This window comes from Podarcis filfolensis (genome assembly GCF_964270895.1).
Source record: "Podarcis filfolensis genome assembly, chromosome: 5".
Classification (NCBI taxonomy): Eukaryota; Metazoa; Chordata; class Lepidosauria; order Squamata; family Lacertidae; genus Podarcis; species Podarcis filfolensis.
Genome location: NC_139608.1, coordinates 43,560,417 through 43,578,103, shown reverse-complemented (window position 1 = coordinate 43,578,103; position 17,687 = coordinate 43,560,417). Strand labels below are relative to the sequence as shown.

The 17,687-nt window shown below is 42.6% G+C and overlaps 2 long non-coding RNA genes across 3 annotated transcripts; one reads left to right on the top strand and one right to left on the bottom strand.

Annotated features, from left to right (window-relative positions):
* Window positions 1-85: 85 nt before the first annotated feature.
* Window positions 86-10,940, top strand: LOC310763791. Of its 2 annotated transcripts, XR_014548802.1 has the most exons (3): window positions 86-164; window positions 3,048-3,181; window positions 9,471-10,940. It is a non-coding gene; the product is annotated as an uncharacterized lncRNA (long non-coding RNA). The 2 variants fall into 2 exon arrangements; XR_014548803.1 differs by lacking the exons at window positions 86-164; window positions 3,048-3,181 and adding an exon at window positions 7,862-7,995.
* LOC310763796 lies at window positions 10,735-16,618 on the bottom strand. The gene is made up of 2 exons (XR_014548808.1): window positions 15,219-16,618; window positions 10,735-14,960 (listed from the first exon to the last, which is right to left on the bottom strand). It is a non-coding gene; the product is annotated as an uncharacterized lncRNA (long non-coding RNA).
* Window positions 16,619-17,687: the final 1,069 nt, after the last annotated feature.

Here is a 17,687-nt window from a genome sequence, read left to right as displayed (position 1 = left end):
TTTATATTCTCCCCAGTTTAAAAAAATTAAATCTTAAAACCCATTTTTAAATTAAAATCCATTGTTTCCTTTTAAAATTTTACCGTACATTTTGTTATTCAGTTTATAGTCTCATCGACACAGTTCTTCAAAACAATAGGTTTTTTATCAACTTTTTTTTAAAGGTGAGGGCATTATTACTATATATTATATAATTATAGACTTTAATGCAGCAAAAGGTATTTATATGTAGTAAAACAAGTGGATACTATGATTTGACAAAATATGTTACTTTTCTCCAGACTGTAGTGATTTGTCTCCAAAAAGACTCCGAAAATGTACTGGGGGAGAAATGTCTAAAACATTTTCAAAACTTATAAAATCACAATAAATTAAACAAACTCCAACTTCAGCTATATATTATTACCAACCTATTGATGTTTTCAATGGCATTTGGACTGCTCTTTCTGTTTTTGAGTTTCCAATGGCTCCTCCTGGTTTGATTTATTCATTCTGGCTGCTGTGATGTTTATTATGATTATGTTTTCTTGTAGCTAGCTGTTAACTGTCTTGAAACACTGTAAAAAGGTAGGATACAAATCTATAAATAAAACATTCAAGTTAAATTGCTTTAATGATCTTGTTGAATGTTGCCTGTAATATTCTTCACAAATAAAATGTGTTATCGAGGCAGAATTCAGAATTGTAATCTTGAACCACATGAGGATATGTGGAATTAAATGTTATTTAAGGTTGCAAACCTAACTCCACTTACCTGGGAGTAAGTTCCATTGAATTCAGTTGGACTTAATTCTGAATAGACATGATTAGAGTGCACTGTAAAGCAATGTGATTGTGTGTCTCAAAACCAAAATAGTCTGGAAAATATGGGAGACAATGGTAAAGGAAATAACAGTGGTCAAAAATTCATTTGGTATGTTTATTTGGTCTTCCTGAGAACTCAGAACCATGTATGAGTCAGAGGATGGTGGTTATTCACAGTTCCATGAATATTATTTTATTTTGCCTTCCCTATTCTGAATATTTTCCAGCTCTACAATAACTTTTTTGAGGTGCACCAATTAGAAATGTACACAGTATTCCAAGTACATTCACATCATAGATTTATGTAAATAGTATTATGATACTGGCAGTTTGGTTTTCGATCTCTTTCTTAATTCTCCCTAACATGGTGTTCACCATTTTCGCAGCTGCCATACTCTGGGCCACATTTTTATCAAGCTATCCACTTCACCCCCAAAGTCACTTTCCTGGTCAGTCACTGCCAGTTTAAGCCTAATCTGTTTATGTAAAATTAGGTGCCCCCCCATTGTGCATCACTTTTCACTTGCTGACACTGGATTGCATTTGCCATTTTAATGTCCATTCACCATGCTTGGAGAGGTCTTTTGGAGTGTCATACAATCCTTTGTTTTTACCACCCTGAACAATTCAGACTCATTAGCAAACTTGGCCACCTCATTGCTCCGCATCATTTATGAACAAGTTTAAAAACATAGGTCTCAATACCAATCCATAAGGAATCCCTACTTTTTACACCTCCCTCTATTATAAGAGGGGACGCGGGTGGCGCTGTGGGTAAAACCTCAGCGCCTAGGACTTGCGATCGTATGGTCGGCGGTTTGAATCCCCGTGGCGGGGTGCGCTCCCATCGTTCGGTCCCAGCGCCTGCCAACCTAGCAGTTCGAAAGCACCCCCAGGTGCAAGTAGATAAATAGGGACCGCTTACTAGCGGGAAGGTAAACGGCGTTTCCGTGTGCTGCGCTGGCTCGCCAGATGCAGCTTGTCACGCTGGCCACGTGACCCGGAAGTGTCTGCGGACAGCGCTGGCTCCTGGCCTATAGAGTGAGATGAGCGTACAACCCTAGAGTCTGGCAAGACTGGCCCGTACGGGCAGGGGTACCTTTACCTTTTACCTATTATAAGAACTGTCCATTTATTCATACTCTCTGCTTCTGGCTTTTTAGCCGGTTGTAAAGCTATAAGTGGACATACCCTTGAAAGTCTACTTGCATGATAATATGCTTGTTGATAATCTTCCCCCACCTGGAATGGGCATTTCTGAAAATATTAGTAATTTTAGTCACTCTGTCATTCACCTGCTTTCAAGCCTAACCTGTGAGTAAGATCCATTGAATTCAATAGCACATACTTCTGAGTAGGCATAGATAATCGGAATGAAATAAAGAGTGTCACATGATCAGTGAAACATTTTACTGTTTACACCAGGTATCACAAACCTGAAAAAAATACATTTTTGACATTTGTTTTTCTTCACAGGATTACTGCAGTCTACATGCAATCTTCCTTTGCATGAAAGAAGCATTATTTATTTTTATCCATGTGAATGCTACAGGTTTGATCCACACTGCAAAGTCTAACAAATAATATTGAAGGATAATAAGAAACCTGCCATTAAAAGGTTTCATTAATCAGGTAATAGTCACAGGCTAATGAAATAACACCTTTTTCTGGCGCTTCATCTATATTGTTCATATGTTAAGTGGTTCCTTCTTTGCATAATGACTGTAGATAGCTAAATTACCTCAGCTGCTTAATGTGGCTGATAAAATTAGCTAATGGCAGCTACTTAGCTAAAAGTAACAAGAGGACCTAGGTGATTACACTTACAAAGCTGTTCAGTTACAATGTTATAGCAAAAGGTGTGTGTACTTGTTACTATTAGGTGGAAGAATAGCATTGGGATATAGTAGATGCTGGTTAATTGAAAATCTAGTGGAAAATCTCATTAAGTAATATTTTAGCAAATCTGAAAATAGTAGTTTTAGGTATTATTAATTTTAATACAAAGCTCTCTGATTTACTTTGGTTTTACAATTATACAAGGTAGGTCTCAATTCTTATTTCATGACTACAGATATTAAAACATTATAATTTTTTTATGGCTCCCTATTGAGTACATTGCTGAGCTGAACTTTGCAACCAGGACTCCCAAGTTCATAGCAGTATAGTTAAGAAGAGCCTTTTTAGAAAAAAATAACTTTCTTAGTCTTTTCTAGGAGGAATTGTTATGTCTCTCTTAACAGTTATGATCTACCCACATATTCAGCAGCAGACCTTCCCAACATGTATATGTGGTAATGGAGAAAACTTCACCTGCTGGATTGCTGCTTGTCATATAGCTGCTAAAGGTGGCTAGAAAAAAGGAAGCAACAATAAGGTGAACCAGTAGTATTTTCTGGACTGTAATGGATAAAAAAATCAACTTGTGTTGATTTTGTTTCAAACTATGATGACTAGAGACAAAGGGGCGGGGGAGATTTGTTGAGGAAGGGCCAGGGCCATCTTACCCATTAGGGTTAGTGGCGCCCTGCACCATGGCGCCTGCCCATCAGGGGCACCCAGCAGTGGGAGTCTGGGACCGACCAGGAACAGCTGCGAGGGCATGCTGGGTGGCGGCAGCAGCTCTTCCTATGGCCAGCCGCACGCTCTCGCTTCCTGCCCGGGAAAGGAGGCAGCAGCAGTGCACAAAGCTACGGGGCGCCCTTCTCCCTCCTGCCCTGTGCTAGTAGCGGGACTGCTGAAGAAGCCCGTGTGGCAAGTGAGCCTCGAGCTGCCCAGTGCAGGGGGCGGGGAGGCCAGGGAGGGGCACTGATAACTTCAAGGAAAAATGTGGAGGAGGGATTCATTCAGATTTGGGGTGGTGGGAGGGAAAAGCTGAGGGGGCGCGCACTACCACTAGGACTCAGTTCGGAGGTAAGGATGGACTCGAGAGCGTGCTCTCCATGCAGTTAGTGGTTAAAAACAAACAAACGCCAACAAAAAGTCCTTTAAAGACGGGGGCGGGTTTTAAGGTCCTATTAGATTCAGCAGGGCTTACTCTCAGGTAAGTGCAGTTAGGGCTGCAGCCTTTGTGGCCCAAGTTTTGTGTCCTTTTTAGGTTCAGGATGTCACTGCTTTACACCCCCCCCCACCCCCCACAATATTTGAAAACGTCAGCTTTGTACTTAAACACAAATTGGCTGAGAACTTCATTCGCTGTGTCTTTATCAATTTATTTAAAGAACAACAAACTGGTGATTGCTTTAACTTTTTGATATGTGGTGATTTGAATCATGAGGATGAATTAGAAGAATTGCTGAGTCTTGAATGAGTCTTGCTTTGGAATTGAGGACTTAATTAGATTTTTTTCTGCCTTTTTATTTTATTTTGTTCTAAGGGCTTGTTAGAGATAATGTGTAAGTGTGGTGTCAGCTCCCTTTAAAAAAAAGGTCAATAACTCTGGGGAACGGGGAGGGGGGCACGCCGGAGGGATCTTTGAACCATGGCACTGGATATGCTTAAGATGGCCCTGGGAAGGGCTATAGCTCAGTGGTAGAGCATTTGTCTCCGGTTCAATGCTATGCATCTCCAGGTAAGGTTGAAAGAGACTCCTATCTGAAATCATGGAGAGATGCTTTAGTCAGTAGACAAAACTGAGCTAGCTGGATCTGTTCTTTTTTACTTGGTATAATGCAGCTTCCTGTGTTCCTCAACACCTAAGAGTTGTGTAGAACAGCAGTCAGCAAACTTTTTCAGCAAGGGGCCGGTCCACTGTCCCTAAGACCTTGTGGAGGGGCTGGACTGTATCTTTGGGGGGGAGGAATGATGCAAGAGCACCACGAGCCCCAGTGACTGCTTACCTGTGTCTTGCGAGTGGCAGGGGTTGGCTGCGGCGGGACGATGAGTGGCGTGTGAAAGAGCTCCTGAGAGGGGCTGCTTAAAATGGCGGCCGCTCGAGTGCTGCTGCTGCTGGCACCAACAAAGCCCAGCCCCCTTCCTCCTCTAGGCAGGGCAGGGAAAAGCCAGGAGGAGGGAGGGAGGAGGCGCCGCCACCGTGTGAGGGAGAGGGAAAGAATGCGCGCACTGGTGATCTACGCGGGGATTCCCGGACCGTCCGCGGGCCGGATCCAGAAGGCAATTGGGCCTGATCCAGCCCGTGGACCTTAGTTTGCTGACCCATGGTATAGAAGATGGCACTTCGACAGGTGTCGTTTATCATATAGGAATGAGTCACACACACCCTCCATTTTTCTCCTAAAGATGGAGAAACCATGTTCTCCTTAACCACTGATCCTGTTTCCTGGATAGATCTTGGCAAGTGACATTGGCATATATCAGAAACATTCTAAATTGGCATTTTATTGGTCTGTCACCTGTGTTTCATCTCCCACTATTGTGTGCAAGAAGTCTCAAAACTTTGTCTTTCAGCTTTTCAGTTTAGAAAATGCTTTGACTCCAGAGTCAATGGCAAGATGCACTACAATCTATACCGCCCACTTGAGTAGTCCCACAGATTTAAATTGCATTTATGTAGTGTAAGTAGCTTGCCGTTTAAAACATCAGCAGTCATGATGGCATGTATAATCTGAGCTTCCTGCATCAACGTAAACTATCTGGTGCACTTCAGAATAAGCAAATGTTTAAACATCTCTTTTCTCTGCCTTCAACCCACCACTTCTAGTGTTAGACAAGTATCCAAGCATCTGTCTAATCTATGTGGTTTGGTGGAAATGAAAAATGAGAACAAATCCCCCCCCCCAATATACTAGAATCATTGTTCCCACAACAATACATTCTCTAATTCGAGTGCTCTCTCCTGTTATGTTGTATTGCACCTGTGGCTGGGAACAGCATGCAGGAGGGAGAGGATGCATAGATGAGCAAGTTGGCAGGAGTGGTGAGGGGAGGAGAGATAAGGGAAAAGTACTGTTGGTGGTTAGGATCTTTGAGGAAGGCAATAGGATTAAGAGGATGAGGCAAAACAGTGGTGCTAAAGGTTAAGATCTTAAGGGACAGAAAGATGGGTGAACCCAGACAGTGGGAGAAGGAAGATGTTCCTTCTTGTCTCTCTCCCCCGCCCCCCAGTGGGTAGGGGATGTTATGTGCATACATATCAACCAAAACCTTGGCTGCAGGCCTTGGTCTCTGTTTATGTTGGGTTGTATTTATTTTCTTTGGCCCGGTAGATGAGGCTTCTTGCATGCTACTAATGCTGTGACTTATTTGTTCATTTTTTCTTCTTACGAACTGCAGTTTGTAAGCTAGTTTCTGGAAACCATTCAGCTGTGTAACTGCATCCTTGACTTCTCTAGGTGCTAAATGGTGCTGTGTTTTTCTTTCTATACTATCAGGTTTGGGGGAATATGTATGTGATGCCAACTCCCATAAATTTAAGAATTGCCCCAAACAACTTTTTTTTAAAAAAAAACACCTGTTAAAAAAAGTCCACCACTGATAGCCGCAAAGGAAAATGAAGACTGCCCTTTAGTTGATAGTAAGTTCTGTCTCCACCTTTTTAATTATCCAAAACTGCTACATATGAGACACTGGCAACAGAAGGTTTTTTTTTGGGGGGGAGTCTTGGTCAATCAAGAAAGATGGTTAAATCTGCTCAGACTTAATGATGAACATACAGTCATGCAAGAGGGGGAAAAACTTTTTTTAAATGGTGGTGTGTGAGCTGTGCATCAAGCCCAGACACAGAAAAGTGAAGAAGCAGTGTGTAGCCATCTGCGTAATGAGATGCCTATTTCTGGGGATTTAATCAAGAGACAAAAAGTAGAATTGAGAAGCTTATGCCCTCTCCTCTTTGGGGAGGTCCAGATTGTGCTCCAGCTGTGGCAGTGCTAAAATCATGGGAGAACACAACTCTCCTTGGCTTGGGCCAATCCCTTGCTGAATGATGAGGTAATAGACTGCAGGCAGGGGAATCATATTTTTAAAATATACTTCTCAACTTTTTAAAAATAAAAGAACACACCTTACTATATGTAGAAAATACTGTAGAAGAGAGCCGAGGTATCCTCTGACCTTCAGGAGGCAGAGACACTGGTTTATTGTTAACAGCATACATTGATAGGGATAACCAGGCACTGACCAGAGCCACCTCTGTCTCTGGTTTCATTGGTGTTTGAAGCTGTGTGTATATGCCAGGCATCAGCAAACGCCGGCCCTCCAGATGTTTGGGACTACAATTCCCAGCATCCCCGACCACTGGACCTGTTACCTAGGGATGATGGGAATTGTAGTCTCAAACATCTGGAGGGCCAGAGTTTGCCGATGCCTGGTATATGCCATATATATCCTGTAGTTTCTTGAGAAATACTGCAGTTTGATGTGTTTTCCATCAAGCCAGCTGCCATCCAATTTGAAATTGTAAGCCACATTCACTGCACAGTTAAGCTGAGGTTTGGGGTAGCTATTGCTCGTGTGCGGATGATAGTTTAATGGGGAGCAGTTCTGCAGCATTGCAGGCATGGGGAAACCAAATAGGTAATGTGCATCTGGTGAAGACACCCCCACCCTCTCTGGTGTGTTCAGCAGTATGCCAGCGTCACTTGAAATGCAGCAGGGAGAAGTGACCTGACTGCATTTTAAGCCACAAAGGTATGCACAGCCATAGATAGGGGAGGAGGCTGACCCTATGCTTCTTACCTGAATTTATGCGTCATACCTGTGCCTGTTGCTGTCTGCCTAGAAACCATTCTTCCTTGGAACATGGCCTGAGTTGATCGGTGCTAGGAGCAGTGGTTACTACAATAGAGCTTGCCTCTTCTTTGGAAGAGTTGTGCCTGAATCCCTACAGCAAGGGACCAAGCTTCTGCTAAGAAAAAAAGCAAGGGGGGAGCAAAGTAAGTGGAGCCCTTGAGACTCTCCCAGCTGGGTTTCTTCCCCCTCATTCAAGTGTCTGCACCTGGTTGCTATCCATTTCTGTGTTCTTTTCTCCCAACAACAAAGCTTGAAATCTGAGCTTGAGGGGAGAGAACCGTTGAGGACTATAGAGGCAGCTAATTATGTTTCCTTGCCTACCTCCCGGGCTGTGCCAGAGACACTAAATGTTCAGCAATTGCTGGTGTGCCACCCCAGGAGTTGCTAGCACTGTAACTGGCTTCAGTCTCATGGAATCCCTTCTTCCTACTCCTTCCTAGGAAACCTAAAGGGCACAGACTTTGAATACGTTGTAAATTTTGTAGACCAAAGTGGAATTATCAGGTAGGAGGGAGACGGCATGTGTGATAAGAGAGAGAGAGAAGAAATCGGAGCATGTTGTCGAGGGTTAGATTTATAGGATCTTGGAGCAGGTGAAAAGTTGAGTAAACAATCGGGCAAATGTATTGGCTTCAGGTCTTAGGTCTGTTCAAATCTGTTTGATTTTCATATTGGAAGTGACTGGCTTTTGATATCTAATTAGCTGAAAAGGTATCTTTTCTCCTTGATGTAAAATAACATTGTGGACAATGAGAGGGGCAGAAACGTTATAGCTGTCCTCATTTGGCTGTCGTAATCCAGAGGCAGATCTATGGCAGCAGCAGCAGCTCCTCAACTTCTGATGGTCATCCTTGTTAGTACCAGGAGATGGAGTTGGTTCTCATTTGCTACATCCAAATGGAGAAGCTATAAGGGTTCTCTTTGCAGGCTGATATATTATTGCAGTGACCTGGACGTTATGGAAGTTCTCCCCAAAGAGACAAGGAATGGACAAATTCTTCAAATTTTTAAGTGGGCTATATTTTGGGCTGCTGCTGCTTCATCAAGACTGTTATTTTAGAAAACTGTTTGATAATAGAAAGTATTTATATTTTCTTGGAATTTATTTTGCTGATCATTTTGATTGACCTATGTTCTTAAATATTTTGCTATAAAAATTGTTTTTGAATTATAGTGTGTTTATGAGTGCTAAACTGGCCTTGGGTGCAAGCATCCTCAACCTGCAGCCCTCCAGATGTTTTGGCCTACAACTCCCATGATCCCAACAGGACCAGTGGTCAGGGATGATGGGAATTGAAGTCCAAAACTTGAATTTTGGAGGGCCGAAGGTTGGGGGGGATGCCTGCCCTAAAGGCAGCCTATAAATAAATCTAGAAATAAAACAGTTTTTAGTGGTAGTAGAACACTTTGGCAGACACCCAGATAATTACTTGTCTTGTCCTGGCTCAATTTATTAAGGCCTGGAAATACTTTTCAAATCACGTTCTCTGATGTGCATAAAATGAAGTATCTATTTGAATTGCCTTGCAGCAATCTCTGTATCCTGGCAAAGCAGGAGAGTGTAAATAGACAGCTTTATAAAACTCTGTGTGTGTGGGGGGGTGAAGCTTGCTAGTTTCTGCTTATCCGGCAAGACCATTATGGGTTGGCAAGGCTTGTCCCAACGGGTTCCAAAGCCACTTAAGTATTATAGTATATTGTTTAAGGCACATGCTATTGTGAAAGCTCTGTTTCTAAGAAGTGTGTGTTTGTCTTGTGTGGCCAGGCATGTGATAAATCCTGGTATGCATCACACTCTTAAAAGAACAGCAAGCCTCTCACAGTTTGACTTAGCTTCTGCAGGCCCATGAAGACAGATAACGAAAGTGTGTAGCTAAATATGTAGCTTTACCACAAGCGGTGGTAAACTTTTGTAATGAATCAGCTTGTGCACATTTGCCTTTGCCACAGTTCAGCACCTCTTATATTTGTCTCAACAGCTTGGCAGAAACCAGATGTGAGAAAGTGATGCTTGCTTGAGAAGAAATTGTGTGCATCTTCTCCCAGTATGGCTCTGTACTATCCAACTATGATGCAGACCTTGCCTTATAACTATCTGCCTCTTGGGCCAAGTCGACCATCAGACACTGCACACGCCCCCATGATCCCTCCAGTCCAGATGCACAACTTCTACAACAGGCCTCTTGCTGTGATTATGGACAATAACAATGGTTACAACGTAAATCCAGCAAACCAAGTGGAGTACCATCACATCCATGGTGCAAATCCTTACTTCTATCCTTACCCTTTCTGGTGCTTCCCCCAAATGAGCCCTCTTCCTCTGTACAACCCCTATGCTAACTATCCTCCTTATGCAGCCTACCAAAGACCAGGCTGGGATGTGTGGCCTGAGGGATTCACCTTGAGAGGAGAGCTCCATTGGGGTAAGCTTGAGAGGATTGTGGGACCTAGGAGGGACTTGCCGGAATTCGTGAAAGACGATCTCAGAAGGGTCTATGGCACCTATCCAAGGACAGATGTTACCATAACATACCACAGTGGGGAATTTATTGTGAAAGGGGACCCTAGAGTTGGAGAACAAGAATACAGGGTGGAGAAGAGAATCATCCGAAATGAACCCACCCCAACTGCTAGTGAAGCTGAGGACAGCAGTGAAGACCGCAATAGGAAGAAGAAAAAGAAATCAAAGAGATAATGAAAGTGGTTCAAATAATACTGACTGAACATGTATCCCTCTGTTTAGACCTAAGATCTGGCAGCAATGATACTGAAAACTGAAAGAGATATTTCTGTGACATTTTTATAGGTTCCAATAACTTTCTTAGTAGCTGTTGTATACTCACTAATATGCACACATAATTTTCTCTTGTGCTAATAGGAAGATGTTGCTCATTTTGTTAACCCCTGCTCTTTTTTTGAGTGATTCCAAATGAATGCCAGTAGTGAAGCCTTTCAATTGGATCAACCAAAAACCTACGTATAAAAACTGACTATGGATTTCTGGCACATTACCTTCCTAGTAGTACATTACCATTTTGCACCATAAATTCTTCCTGCCCCCCTCATTGTTGGAGGGATCTCTTTTTTTTCTTTCCTTCCCCCACCCCTGGCCAAACATTGGCTACTTTAAGTAAATGTCCATAGAGTTCACTATGGAATTATTCAGAAACTGAACCCGAGGTCACAGTACAAGGTGATGGTATACTGAGAATCTGGTCACGCTATGACAGTGGACACACAACATACATAAATAGGATCAGAGTACCTTTATTTTTAACAGCAGCACAGACAAACTTATTGTGAATTCCACCTTCTGTAATATGTTTTATGCCATTTGTGATTCTTTCCTAGTGAGATGAACAACTGTAAAGAGTTCTGCTTGGTCATCAAGTTGCACTTTGTATATATGCAAGACATAGAGCATTTTAAATAAAGGAAAACAGCATGTTTTACTGTGTGAACATTTCTTTGTGATAACTTATTGTAAGTAGGGTGGAAATGACTGTTTGACATAAATAGTATTGTTTATTTGTGGGGTATCTTCATGCTTTAAAGAAGGAAATAATTCCTGTCTTATCACCAAACTGAAGTGCAGATGTTGTAGTACAGCACAGTATAGCATAAGATCTCTTCTGCTAGTTTCAAGAAGTACACAGAGTTCAGGAATGAACAAGAGGACGGGTATAGTTGTAAAATACAAATAATATTATGACTTTGATCCATGCACTAATCTTCTGAGTTCCTCCCTAATGCGACTATACGTACTTATCTTAGAGCAGATGGGAAAGCTCTGTAAGCTTCATGGTGCAGAAGGATAGGTGCCTGATAACTGTTCATGGTGCTGTATGAAAAGAAAAATGCCTAAAGAATGAATTTTACTAAATATACCCTGTTTGATTAGGCATATGGGTCCATGCAAGCTGTTGGGACAATATTGGGGTGGCCAAGCTTTTCCTTCAGGCCATGTATAAGATTGAAGTGACAATTGTAAGGATCAAAGTTAAATTCAGTGGAACATGGGAATAAACATGTATAGGTTTGGGCTGCACATCTAAAGTATTGCCTTTTACCCTAACAATGCTAACTTTCTCAGCCATTGGTTTCATACTGTAACTTGTATGCAGATAGTTACACTCATCTACTATTTTTACAGAGATGCCACCCATGTTTTGGTAAATGTAGCGAGTACAGGCAACACACATTTTGCGTGTGTTCAAAGAATGCACAACTGTGACACGTGGGCTGTTTTGGACCCAGAAGAGGGCTTATACTGCATCATACTGTCACTTTTAGGCTGATGGCATTTCTTTGTAGAAAGAGAAGATGAGTGGATTATAAGATAATGTCAAAGTGCAGGTGTAGCAACATCACCTTAGCTCCACCCAGGTTAACTTGGGGTGTGCATGCATGCAGCTGCTTGACTAGGAGAGCCACCTAAAAAGCATAATCCACGTAGATGGCAAATGTTCAGCTATATTGGCTTATGGTTATGTGTCTTGACAGATCCCCTTGATGACACACAAGATAATACACAAGAGTGAACTCGGCAGCTCCTGGAGTTTAGTTGCTGTCTAGCTGTAGAACTGAATCCACGGGGCGTTTCAGTTGTTCCCAAAGCCTATGGAATTCAGTTCTCAGAGCTAGGCAGCCATGTGGGACTCCTGCTGGTTGAAGCGGCCATCTGTAGGAGAAAGCCAGATGCAATTATATTACTAGAGATGTCAGAACTCTTAATATGACAACATAGGTGAAAAACTAGTATATCGGTAGCATTAAAAAGAGAGACCACCCAGTATCAACTGCTAGCCATGGTGGATTCTATGCTCTGTCTTCACAGTCAGAGGCAGTGATGCTTCTGAATACTAGTTTCTGGAAACCACAGGAGGGGACAGTGCTCTTGGGCTCAGGTTCTGCTTGCGTAATTCCCATAGACATCCGGCTGGCCACTGAGAACAGGATGCTGGACTTGAATGGGCCATTGGCCCAACCCAGCAGGCTCTTTTTATGTTTTTAGTACTTTTAAAAATAGGAAGTGTACACGTTCCCCATCCCCTGCTACTGCAGAGGATGAGAACCTTAAGTCTTAGAATTTTTCTTTGTCCTCCCATATATTTTAAGCATGTCAAATTCCTGGTCTGCTTTTGCCCTCCTTTTTACCCATCCCACTGACATCTTCATCAGTCTGTGTTTAAACTACTCAGCTACAGACTTAATGGCAAGCCTGCCTGACTTCTGCCTCCTCTTAGGCCCTGGGTTTTTTCTTCACTAGGACAGAAATGAAACCTGCTGATTAAAAACAAATTGTGAAATCCAGGATTTTTGTACAGCTGTGATTTGGGCAGTCATGTTGTATCTCTTCCACTCCCACTAAAACGATGGCAACAAAAAAATTGCTGTATTTTGTGTTTAATAGTAGGTTTGTTGTCTCTCCAGATGAGTTACTCTTAAAAAAACAACAACTCAACAACCCTGTGTACTCATTGGTGTACTCGCTGACCTTCTGGAAGATCACAGGGCTAGTTCTTGTTTGTTACTATTTCAGTTTATGAGTATACATACTTCTGAATACTTGGTGGTCTTTCAACTAAGTAGAAGCCCCTACCTTCTTATTTTTGGGTGGCTATAGGATTGATTACATGTTGATTACATACAAATACTGTTCTTGTACCTTGCTTTTGGTACAATGATGATCATGTTATTGTCATATAAAACAGGGACTCCTCAGAATGTCTTCAGCCAGCAGAACCTCTAGTGCTGTAAATATTCCAGCATTAAGCATTCCTAAGGAGCTTCAAAATACAGAGCAGGGAAGGGCCTGGTCGATAAGTTTTGAAAATGTTGTTGCAGGCTGAAAAAGTTTTCCCCAGCAGCAGAAATATTTCCAGATTGGTAGGGGCTGGAAGGATAGGTTGCTTGATGAGATGGCTTCAGAAATCCCAGAATAACAGAAACCTGGGGATTTAGCCATTTTACTGTATGTATGCCTGAAGAACCTCTCTTCAGATGATGCTTCTTAGGCTTGCTAGGGCAACGCAGTAAGAAGATTCTCATCTAGCATCAAGGATATTTTGGATCAAGTGAGATGCATGCAACTCTTCTTCACCATCATAAACTCTATGATAATCTGTGTGTACTGGCCTGGCCCAAGCTAGGCCATTTTGCAGCTGAAGGTAATGGGCAAGATGCCCCGCTCCCCATTCCATGCACAGAAGCAAAATGTGGGTTGAATCTTACTTCAAAACTGGTTGATGGCAGAGTTTCCTTCACCACACCTGGAAACAGCAGGCTAGGTAGCCTCCACAGCTTTGCCCACCGACAGAAGGGATTGGTCTGGTGACTTAGGAGGAACAGGGAGGAGGGGGGTCTACTGCCCCTCAGCATCTGTCTTCTGAGGCGGTCTCCTCATTCTGTCTAATGGTATGGTCAGCCCAATGTGTGTAGCAAGAACAAACCTTTGCCAGGATAACAAAAATGAGGGGCAAGTAAAAAAAGTTAAAAACAAGAAAAGTGGTTTGGCCTTTGCAAGTTTAGAAGGGTTTATTATGTGTACAGGGGAATGGCTTGTGGAAACAGCCCAAGAGCTCTCCTTCAGACATAGGCCTGGCCAAAGCCAACACCAGTCCGTCTTCCATTCTTGTGTTGTATGAGGGTGATTGGGATCCTCTCCTTCCAAACTAACACCACCAAGCCTTTCATGTGGTGGTGCCACAGCTCTGGAATGTTCTCCCACTTGAAATTTAGGAACACAGGCAGCTGCATTAGATTGAGTCAGAGCATTGGTTTCTTCAGTTCAGTACTGTCTACATTGGCTAGTAGTGGCTCTCCATTACTTCAGACAGGGACTCTCTCCCAGCCCTACTTGGAGATACCAGGGATTGAACCTGGGACCTTCTGCATGCAAAGCAGGTGCTCTGCCACTGAGCTATGGCCCTTCCCTAATTTGTCAGGTGTCAGGCTCTGTCTTGGGGTGTCTTCCACCATAACTTGAAGGCACTTATCGACATAATCTTTTTAATGTGTAGTAACTAATTCCATTTCTGTCAGTTCTAATGTGCTGCGTTTTTTACCCTTGTAGCTGCTAGATTATCCTCCTAGTTTTTTCCTCAAGCCAGTTGTTGTGAGTGCAACAATGGGAAATAGAAGCTGTGCTTTATTTTAGTTTTACACAATCATTTCAGTGTGTAGCTGGATGGGGGAGTATGGTGTCTCCGAACTGCTGGCACTCAGTGGGCTGACACCTATTTTCTTCCCTTGGACTGTGATCTCAGCTGACTTCAGCAGTGCTAGTACTCATTGCATTCAAGCCAGTTCACTATGGCAAAATATGTTCTGAGTGGGCAGAGACTGTGCGGTTCAGATAAGTGATATGGAATGTAGGAAGTGGAAGATGTCTCTTCTGTTGCACAAGTTCCATGTCTCATACCCATACCCTGCCACAATACCCATTACCCAGTTCTGAAACAGAGTAGCTACCGTATTTTTCGCTCTATAAGACGCGCCAGACCACAAGACGCACCTAGTTTTTGGAGGAGGAGAACAATAAAAAAAATATTCTGAATCTCAGAAGCCAGAACAGCAAGAGGGATCGCTGCACAGTGAAAGCAGCAATCCCTCTTGCTGTTCTGGCTTCTGTGATAGCTGCGCAGCCTGCATTCGCTCCATAAGACGCACACACATTTCCCCTTACTTTTTAGGAGGGAAAAAGTGAGTCATAGAGCAAAAAATACGGTAATCCTTTCTTTTGCAGCTCCCACACATGAATCCTGTTTGCTGGATTAGCACACAAAGTGTTTCTGCCTTTTGGATTGGAGCACAGGGATATAAGAGAGAGACCATTCTTTCAAAAGGAATATTGCCAAAAATAATAATTGCCTAATCCAAGTATGTTCTTTCTAGTGACTGCCCATAAATATTAGAATAAGACATGTTCATGCTTTATTTCTGGCTTACTGCTTTTGGTTTATTTGAAGCAAACCATGGCTCAGTTTGTTAGACCAGAGTATGCCTTGTTTGAGTGGCCCAGGCAGCAGAATTTGAATGGGGACCCGTATACCCTGGGCAGACACATGTTCATGATTAAATCAAAGTTTAAGACAAAATGTGGCTTATCGTGACATGTGAAGGAAGCCATAGTTACAGACAATAGTGCAGCAGCTGCATTTGCATGAATGCCTAACCCTATAAAAAAAAGCCTATAGTATAAGTCTAAAGTATAAGTGCTGAGGCAGTTATTTACACAGCCCCTTCAAAAGTTCTCTATCTTTACTTATTAAATATTTCAATAATATGATAAATTTTTATTTATTATCCCCACCTGAGAGAGGCCACTGAGGCTGAAATTGTGACTTGCCAACACCTCTGTACATTTTAACTCTAATCCAAATTCAGCTACTTGTCCTCAGTGAGTTTTACTCTCCTCTCTCTCTCTCTCTCTCTCTCTCTCTCTCTCTCTCACACACACACACACACACACACACAGAGAGAGAGAGAGAGAGAGAGAGGGAGAGAGAGAGAATTGAATCCTGGTTACCCTTAACTGAAGTTTATGCAAACTGCTTAAACTGCATTTTGTCAGAAATACCACCATCCAACTATTCCTACTGTTAAGATTTTTTTGCTTCCCCATCTATTTAACATGAACTTTATGTTCCTGCATCTTAAACACATCTCACCTCTTGCCCTTCCTTTCCTAACCACCAAAAATAGAACCTCTCCTCAAACACACCCTTAACTGTTGACAAAAACAAACAAGAAAAATGTACAAAACTCTAGTAGTTTGAAATGATAGATCCTTCTTCAAGAACAAAATTATTCACTATGTATGCTGCTTTGATTTGGAATACTAGCCTATAGTGATAACTTGCTGAGATTTAATTTTTAAAACTTCAGGTTCTAGAAGATACAAAATGTAGTTCAAACAAGAAAAAGTTCTCACCATACAGAGATGTTTCTTCGCCTTGAGAGGCACACGTCTCATTTTCAGCACATAATTTCAAATAGGGATATGAAAACAGCACTTACCTGTTAACTCTTCTCTGCTGTAGCTCCAGCTGTTTCTTCCTAGGCTGCAGGAGAAAGGCAGCCAGAGGCACTTAAATATGACAAGCCACTTACTCACTTCTCTTCCTGGACTGCTGAGGCAACTTCCACTGCCCCCTCCTTTTCAACCTTTTGGTTTCCAGGCTTTTCTGAGAAATGAGGAAAGCGTGGGAGGGCAAGTCAAGCATCCCGCAGAAGCAAGCCTGCCAGGATCCAGTTCTCAAGAAACTCCCTGGACCTGTCATTGCAGCTGTCTATTCCCAGAAAAGGAAAGAACGCGTGAAAATAGAAAGGTGAGCAGGAGGACAGGGAGCCATTTCTGCTGGAGGCTGCATTTTCTCCTGCCTTGTTTGAACAGAAAAGGAGGGTCCTGCCATCTCTTCTCCCCCCACCCCACTTCAGAATTTAGCAGCTGAAGCATAATTGAATGGCTATCAATATTCTTGTTATTTCCAGGTGCATGCTATAGTGACCTCTCATTACAAACCCTTCTGGTCTTCTGGTCCTTAGTTATCTATTGATACCCAACTCGGGGGGAAACCAGAATGGATCAACCCAGGTGCAGTGGTTGCTTCTTCTTGTCATAAATACCGTTGGGCAAATTTACACTTCCTATTCAATCCAGGTAGATTAAAAAAAATGTCTGCCTGGACTGACAACCAAACCAGCTCTGCTGTCAGCGCCCCTGGACAACTATTGGACCCTCAGAGTCTTGACAGGGCTCACCAGTGCTGATTCCTATCCTGACGCACACCTCCCAAGTCTGGGAGTAGCCATCTTAGTTTCCCACAACGCCACAGACCCGCTATGCCAGCAGTGGTATTGTGGGAAATGTAAATGATCACCTGTGCTGCTGCCAGGTAATCCCATAACCATGTCAAACCTGGAGCCATTTTTGAACAATGCCCATTAAGTAGTTGTGTGACCTGGTCCTCAAGTTTAGGGTCATTTCATATTTACATATTTACGTATTTGTAAAATATTGGCACATGTGCACATGAAGGTTATTTGTTGTTATGCCTAGGGATTTTTTTCAGCCAGAACTCACAGGAACTCAGTTCCAGCACCTGTTAGGTGGGTTCCACTGCCATTATAAGAGAACAAGCAACTTCTTTTTCTAGAAAAATTGCACTAGTTATAGCACCTTCAGCTTCCCA